At 43.2% G+C, this 6,893-nt stretch overlaps 1 protein-coding gene across 3 annotated transcripts in view; it reads left to right on the top strand.

The window, feature by feature from the left end:
* N4bp2 (NEDD4 binding protein 2) overlaps positions 1–6,893 on the top strand; it is a 78,543-nt gene that overhangs the window by 3,740 nt on the left and 67,910 nt on the right. For all 3 annotated transcript variants that reach the window (XM_036200822.1, XM_036200821.1, XM_036200820.1), the window contains exon 2: positions 3,966–4,029. The gene's annotated coding sequence lies outside the window, so the exon portion shown is untranslated. The remainder of the gene's footprint in view (positions 1–3,965; positions 4,030–6,893) is intronic.

Raw genomic sequence — 6,893 nt, 5'->3', positions numbered from 1 at the left:
GCCAAGAGTGGTGGTTCTCACCTGTCACCTCAGGACTTGGGAAGCAGAGGCAGGAAGACTGCCACAGATAAGTTCGGGGTTAGCCTGGGCTACATAATGAGTTCCAGGCCAGTCTGAGCTAGAAATCCTACCTCAAAAAGCCATATGTCTTATGTAGATGAAATAAAATGTATTGAAGCCTCACCTGGACATTTCCCTCTGACATTTTAGTTTCCCATGTATAAGGATACATCATTTTTAAAATGGTTAAGGATTTTGGTTATTGGATTTAGCTGTACCCTGCTTGTCCTCACCGAGGTCTTCAGCCTAGGGTAGCTTTTGTGGTGGTTAGAAGGAAGGCCTTACGGAAGCTGGGAGTACTTTCCTCCTTGTCCCAGAGCTCAGAGCTCATTGCCTTCTAGTGATGATTAGTACACCTAGATGAACTACAGTTAATCGATTCTATTTGAACACACAGAACTTAACAAATTAAAAGAATACTTCATTGATTTCTTTGGGACATTAAATTGATGAGTCAGCTGGATTTTTATGACTACTAATGAGTGAATAACCAGTCAGAAATTCCACATTGTTGCTCCTCCTGAAGCTGGTTAGTGTGTGCCAGGTTCACTAAAACTTCCCAGGCTGGCGGTCAACAGGTCATTGCTTAAATATGGCTTGTTGGTTTCTACTCTTTTACTTTTTTGACAGTGTTGTGTAGCCCAGACTGACCTTGAATTTAGTATGTGGCTGAGGATGGTCTTGGGTCTTGAGTTCCAGGCCAGTCTGAGCTAGAAATCCTACCTCAAAAAGTCAGAAAAGGATGTTGGAGAGATAGCTCAACAGTTAAGAGCACTGGCTCCTCTTCCAGAGGACCTGGGTTTGATTCCCAGCACCCACATGGCTGCTCAGCAGTCTGTAACTTAGTCTCAGGAGAACTGACATCCTCCTTTCACCTCCATAGGTACCAAGTATACGTGTGCTGTACAGACATGCACACAGGCAAGACATCCGTATACATTTAGAAAGGAGAAGAATGAGTAGAGGGCTTGAGGGAGAAAGGTAATAAGCTGATTATCAAATTTTATTTTATTATTTTTTGAGACAGTGTCTCTCTCTACATAGGCCTGGCTGTCCTGGAACTCAGATGTCCAGGTGGCCTCAAGCTCACAAAGATTCCCCTGCCTCTGCCTCCCATGTGCTAGGATTAAAGACATGCACCACCATGCCCGATTGCCAATCCATATCTTTTAAATAGGATATTTAATAAGTGCTTTCTGTTAATTAAATTGAGGAATAAGTTTGGGAGATTGATATGAATAGTACTTGGTTTTTTGCTGTTATTTCAAAGCGGGCACTAAAAATTCCTCTTCTAGATGGGCATGATCTCTCAGTCCTGTAATCCTAGAACTGGGGAGACAGAGGCAAGGAAGGGGTCACTGCAAGTTCAAGGCCAGCCTGGTTTGCATAGTGATTTTGAGGTTAGCTAGGGCTGTATGGTGAGATCCTATCGCAAAACAAAACAAAACAAAACAAAACAACAGAAACCTCAAACAGCAACAAATAACCCTTCTTTCGGCCTCTTTCCCGTCCATTCTGCTGACACAGCTTTGGGATTTAGATGGTATTTACGGTAAAGTTCTCTTCATTCCTCCCCACATGACTGTACCGAGTGACAGTCCCCACAGCCTAGGAAGTGCTGGAAGGCCGGTATTGAATCTTACTTAGTCTTTGGCTTAATACCATCCCAACACCCTAGATCAGCAGTTCTCAACCATCCTAACGCTGTGACCCTTTAATACAATTTCTCATGTTGTGGTGACCCCCCCTCCAAGCATAAAATTGTTTTGTTGCTACTTCATAACTAATTTTGCTACTGTTATGAATTTTAATGTAAATATCTAATATATAGGATATTTTATGCGACCTACACGTTGAGAACCACTGCCCTAAAAGAATGTGGGTATTAAATAACTTTTAGTATGAATGACAGATACTTTTTTTTTTTTTTTAATTCTCCAGACAGTTTCTCTGTGTAGTAGCCCTGGCTATCCTGGAACTCGAACTCACAGAGATCTGCCTGCCTCTGCCACCTGAGTGCTGGGGTTAAAGACGTGCCCCACCACCAGCTGGCCAGGATTTTCTGCTTTTACCTTGTATGTGCTGATAATTGTGTAAATCTTTAGCCCAGAGCTCTTTTCCGGTAACTGGACATCTGTCTTAGTGACATGCCCATTGGCTATTCTTTCAGGTGATTCATACTCTGCATATCCTAAAGCTGAAGTCATCATCAGCTGTCCCATCTTCAGACCAAAAAAGTACATAGGACTGTGCCTTTTCCATCTCATCTCTCTCTCTGGGAAGATTAAACTAGGCAGGGCATAGGTGTGTACACTGCTTGGCAGAAAGAGAAGCTCTTCCTTGCATTCCTTTTCATTCTACTTGTGCTCCATCGCTGAACCTCATTCGGTTACTTCTCTGGTAGTCTCTTGGATGAATTATTCTGGATGTTACCATTGCGTTCTCCAGTTAGCATCCTCTCAGCTTGGGTCCTGTAACGGCTTCTTCACTGGTCGACGGCTGGTTTTTGTGTGTTTTCACTGTAGCCAGAGTTGTCGATCTGACACATTTGAGCTGAGCAGGTAACTTGGTTGTGGGATTTTTTTGTTTATTTTTGAAGATTTATTTATTTATTATGTATACAGAAGAGGGTGCCAGATCTCATTTCAGATGGTTGTGAGCCACCATGTGGTTGCTGGGAATTGAACTCAGGACCTCTGGAAGAACAGTCGGTGCTCTTAACCTCTCCCCAGGCCCTTTTGTTTGTTTTTAGTTTTTGTTTTTTTGAGATGGGTTTCTCTGTATAATAGCCCTGGCTGTCCTGGAGCTCACTCTGTAGCCCAGGCTGGCCTCACACTCAGAGATCCGCCTGCCTCTGCCTCCCGAGGGCTGAGAATAGAGGTGTGCACCACCACTGCCTCTCTGGTTGTGGGATTTTTTACTTTTCCTCTGCATTGCTCGGTGAGCTAGATTTGGCTTTCAGGACCCTTAGGATTTGATGTGAGCATCACTTCTTCCTCCCGTGCCTTCCCTTCCCTCAGTGAGCTAGGCTGGCTCTCACCTTTCCTCCAACACGCTGAGTTCTTTAAACTTAGGCATTGTTACAGAAGCCTTTGTCTGTCTCGAATGCCTCCTTACTTCCCTGGTTACCTCCACTTTGTTTGCTAAGTCAGACTTGTCTGCCCTGACTCGGTGTGGGCGATAGTCTACTAAGGATCTCTTTGACACAGACTGGGTAACAAGCCCGTGTTTCCTTAGTGCTCCGTGTTCTCGTAACCACACTGTAAAGGCTTGTTTATCTGTCATTTCATCATGTACTGGGTTAAGGTGTAACAGAATGTCTAAAAAATAGGATCTGAGTTGCATTGGGATATAATAAAAAAGCAATTAAATAGTAATTTGGGAGCTCACTTAGTAGAGAAAGAACAGAGACATTGGTTCTGATTGATGAAAATTTTCTAAGCCCGAATGTAAAATATTCTTTGCCATCTAATTTTCATCTAAATTTCATCTGTTCTTTTTTGTTATTCGTTAGGCGTTTTGGAGTTCAAATTCTGGAAGTGGCCTGTGGGGGTGGGTGTTATTGGCTCATATGACATATAACAGAAATTGTATGATGAAGGTGGCCATAAGGGTGGGGACTTGACCTTAGCTGGGCCTTTCCTGTACTTAAAATGCCTGTGGGCTTCCTTTCTCCTTGTGCTAAGGATGGACCTGGTTCCTATCAGCACAGGCTGGTTTACTTAGAGTCTCACGTCAGTGACGCTCTGTGTTATTTGATGACACTTACATAGCCAGTGTTCTCTTATAGGAAGCCGACCCCCATAGAGTAAGGGACGAGGAAGGAGTTCTGGGCAGATGTAAAGATGGTCCATTGCCATTCTTAGTTCCTTGTCTCATTATGAATTGTGAATTGGTTTTTGTAGGTGCTTTATTTGTCGGAAAGAGATGCTCTGTATTATGGACCTGAGTATTCCAGGTGCTGAAATGGTAAGTCTACTGTTTTAAAGAAACTAGCAGTGTTTTTGGCTTATGTTAGCATATAGGATATTTATGGAGTTTTTGTTTGCTAAATAATATCTGCTTTCATAATAATAGTCTAAAGTAAATACAAAGGTGTCAAGGTAAAGGTGTGCCTAGGATGCAGCGGGAGTTGTTGAAATCAGAGTTGATGACTTTTCTGAAAGAAAGTTAATTGAGCTAGGAAGTATTGCTTTGGTGGGGTGATGTAGAGGGACCTCTGGGTTGAGCATGTCTGTGGAAGAGATACGAGGTACTGGCTCATCTCCTGATAGAAGCAAGTGTGCAGATACAGAGGGAACAGAGAAGACATGAACTGAGGGAAGAGGATGCCCTGTTAAGGTGAGGGACCAGGTAATCCGTGAATGCATTACCAAGGAAGTGGGACTTGATCTTGGAAGCCATAGAATCATGAAAAATCTTTGACGTTAAACGTACCCAGGGAATATTCATGTGGCAATTAACTGTAGCATTTGGGAGAGAATTCCTCAATAGAATCAGTTATAGCTGTTGAAGCTGTGAGCTTGGAGGAACCTAGACAGAGTGAGTAGTAGAACAGAAGGCTGGTGATGTGACCCAGGAGGAACAGTGGCATGAGACATGTGAGCAGAAGGGAAGTCTCTGGATGAGACTGAGTGCCAGCTAAAGAAGCCAGTGGAGCAATCCCATCATGCACTGGGGAAACTGCAGCTCATACCAACCTGTGTATGTGTTATGTTTTAAAAGGTCCCATGCACAAAGCACTCGTCTGATGTTTTGTTGTTTATAAAATATCATCTCGCCAGGCAGTGGTGGCACACGCCTGTAATCCCAGCACTTGGGAGGCAGAGGCAGATGGATCTCTGTGAGTTTGAGGCCAGCCTGGGCTACAGAGCTAGTCCAGGACAGGCTCCAAAGCTACAGAGAAACCCTGTCTCAAAAAAACAAAACTCTCTCTCTCTCTCTCTCTCTCTCTCTCTCTCTCTCTATCTATATATATATATATATATATATATATATATATATATATTTCATCCCAAAGTCTAATTAGGAAATAAATAATGGATGAATAAGAAGAAAGGGACCAGCAAGATGGTTTAGGCGGTAAAGGCATTTGCTATCAAGGCTGATGACTTGAGTTTAGTACCCAGATCTTATATCATGGGAAAAGAGAATAGATTGCTGTAAGATTGTACAGCATGGAATGCATACGCCCACATCCATGCATCATGCGTACACATGAAATAAACAAATAGGAAGAAACCTTAAAAGAAGGACAGGAGAAAGCAGGAAGTTGGAGGTGTGGTTTGAGGCGATAGTGCAGATGGAGGTGGAGAAATCAGAATACATCCTACGGGAGAGGATAAGGTTAGGCTTCAAAGAGGATCGCAGTCAGTGAAGTAAGGATCGCAGGGTGGTACCGCATAGGCCTTTCCTCCCAGCACTCTGGAGGTGGAGGCCAGCCTGGTCTGCAGGGCTAGTTCCAGGACAGCCATGGCTACACAAAGAAACCCTGTTTAAAAAAAAAAAAGAAAGAAATCAAGGATTATTTTTGCTAAATAGAAGGCTTGAGCCAATGGGGAGTGGAAGTACTTTATGAGGGTGAGAATATTCTTGAGGGCAGAGATGTAAACTCTGCATTGTGAAACATAAACTCTGAGATGTAGTACGTTAGGAATCTGACCGGAGGCAAGGCATTATGACGTGCGTGTGGAGGCAGGAAGAGCCTGTCTGCTACATAGCAAGTTTTAGGCCAGCCTGAACTACATAAAACATTGTCAGAGAGGGAACAAGAGTACATATCTAAGTTCCAGGTTCAGTCCTCAGTACCACTACAAATAAAAACACATAAACAAAAACCTAAGTTGACGTATAAATACAGATACCCATGTAGAAATAATACATACTGTTCAGGGAAAAAAGGACTTGGACTGGAGGTCTTTCTCTGGTAGAATACTTCCTAACATGTTTTTCCTGTATATAGAAATTCCTACAATAAAGTGTAATTTATGAATTAGGCACAGCAAGAGATGAACAACAACAGTGAATAATAAAATAGAAAATGGTAGAACTGTTCTAAACAATATACTGGAATAAAAGGTATATGAGGCCAGCCTGGTCTACAGAGTGAGATCCAGCAGGATGGTCAGGATTACACAGAGAAAACTTGTCTTGAAAAACCAAAACCAACCAACCAAACAAACAAAAACACTATATGAATGTGGTCTTTCAAATTATAGTGTTGGGGCTGGAAAGATGGCTCAGTGATTAAGAATGTTGGCTACTCTTCCAGAGGACCTAGGTTCAATTACCAGCACCCACACAGCGGCTTGTAACCATCTGTGACTCCAGTTCCAGGAGATCCAGTGCCCTCTTTGTGTCTCTGGGCATCAGACATGCATGTGGTGCATAGACATACATATAGGCAAAACACTTATACACATAAAAGCCCAAACAACTGAAGGCTCACACTGGACTACTTCCTGTCGTAGAAGCTCACACAGTTCCTTGTGAGGAGATGAAGTGAGTGAGGTGAGTGCAGTCGGCACTCTTGAGGAGGCAGTGGGCTTCTGCTTTCCTCCGCCCAGTGTGGAAGAGCTCTCTTTAATCCACGTTCTGGAGTTGGGTCCTACTATGTACTCCCCTGGCTTGTCTAAGATTCTTTTTTTGAGCATTTTGGCTTCAAACTTGCAGTGATCCTCTTGCCTCTGTCTCTGAGTGCCTGGATTACAGATGTACAGTGTCATGTCTGGCTTCCAGAGGACCGCTGTGAATAGGGAGGAAGGATTTATTATGTTGGGCTTGTGGTTTCCAAGGTTTTAGCTGACCCAGTTGCTGTGGCCTATGATGAGACA

This window comes from Onychomys torridus, chromosome 10 (genome assembly GCF_903995425.1).
Source record: "Onychomys torridus chromosome 10, mOncTor1.1, whole genome shotgun sequence".
Classification (NCBI taxonomy): Eukaryota; Metazoa; Chordata; class Mammalia; order Rodentia; family Cricetidae; genus Onychomys; species Onychomys torridus.
The sequence above is the reverse complement of the archived record's forward strand: the minus strand, read 5'-3'. Positions and strand labels throughout refer to the sequence as shown.